This window comes from Muntiacus reevesi, chromosome 8, assembly GCF_963930625.1.
Source record: "Muntiacus reevesi chromosome 8, mMunRee1.1, whole genome shotgun sequence".
NCBI lineage: Eukaryota > Metazoa > Chordata > Mammalia > Artiodactyla > Cervidae > Muntiacus > Muntiacus reevesi.
In genome coordinates, this window is record NC_089256.1 from 7,324,566 (window position 1) to 7,325,843 (window position 1,278).

The 1,278-nt window shown below is 46.8% G+C and overlaps 1 pseudogene; it reads left to right on the forward strand.

The window, feature by feature from the left end:
- Positions 1-669: 669 nt before the first annotated feature.
- LOC136173657 (small ribosomal subunit protein eS12-like) lies at positions 670-1,067 on the forward strand (annotated as a pseudogene).
- The last annotated feature ends 211 nt before the right edge of the window (positions 1,068-1,278 follow it).

The following is a 1,278-nucleotide window of genomic DNA, read 5'->3' on the forward strand; positions in this document are numbered from 1 at the left end:
ATGCAAAGAACAACTTGTCATAACCACTCGCTTTCATGCAAGTTCTTTTCACCACTGGGGCACAGCAGCCATCACCAACCACTTCCTTCTCATTAGCATGTCTCCTGCCTCGCCCAAGGGCCTCGAGTACTGTTGTCTACTGTACTGTGGTCAGGAGATTTGTTTTCTTGCCCTAGCACTTGGCCATGGCCCCCAAAAGCCAGAATTCAATGAGAAGTCCTGAGAAGTGTGTCAGTCCAGCTCTTTGAGACCCCGTGGACTCTAGCCCGCCAGTCTCCTCTGTCCAAGGGATTTTCCAGGCAAGAATACTGGAGTGGGTTGCCAAATCCTTCTCCAGGGGATCTTTCTGACCCGGGGATCAAACCCAAGTCTGCATGGCAGGCGGATTCTTTACCATCTGAACTACCAGGTAAGCCCCAGTCATGAGAAGAGGATGTACTAAAGTCTGAAAATGATGGTCCTGAAGGGTATGATCACCACAGGAATTCTTTTCAGACTCTGCTAATAAACAGACTTGTATTTGAACCTCCAATGAACAAACACTGGATCTTTAATCCAAATACAAGATTTTTTATTTTAAAGACTTGTACCTCTTTCCCTGCCACCACGGAGTAGGGAGGTGGAGGCTCGGGTGCATCCGAGATTCGGCTCCACCCGTAACCCACTGCCATGGCCGAGGAAGGCATTGCTGCTGGAGGTTAATGAATGTTAATACTGCTCTGCAAGAGGTGCCGAAGACCGCCCTCATCCATGATGGCCTAGCACATGGAATTCACCAAGCTGCCAAAGCCTGAGACAAGCGCCAAGCCCGTCTCTGTGTGCTTGCATCCAACTGTCATAAGCCTGTGTATATCAAGTTGGTGGAGGCCCTTTGTGCTGAGCACCAAATCAACCTGATTAAGGTCGATGACAACAAGAAACTAGGGGAATGGGTAGGCCTCTGTAAAACTGACAGCGAGGGAAAGCCCTGTAAAGTGGTTGGTTGCAGTTATGTGGTGCTTAAGGACTATGGCAAAGAGTCTCAGGCCAAGGATGTCAAAGAGGAGTACTTCAAATGCAAGAAATGATGAAATAAAAAACTGAGTTCTTGGTTTAAAAAAAAAAAAGACTTGTAGAAATTATTTTTAAGAACTAAAACCAGGGATTTCCCTGGTGATCCAGTGATTAAGACTGTGCTTCCAATGAAGGGGGCTGAAGGTTTGATCCCCGGTCAGGGAACTAAAATCCCAAATGTGGTGAGGCCAAAAAAAAAAAGAAAAACCCAGACAGAAACCAAAA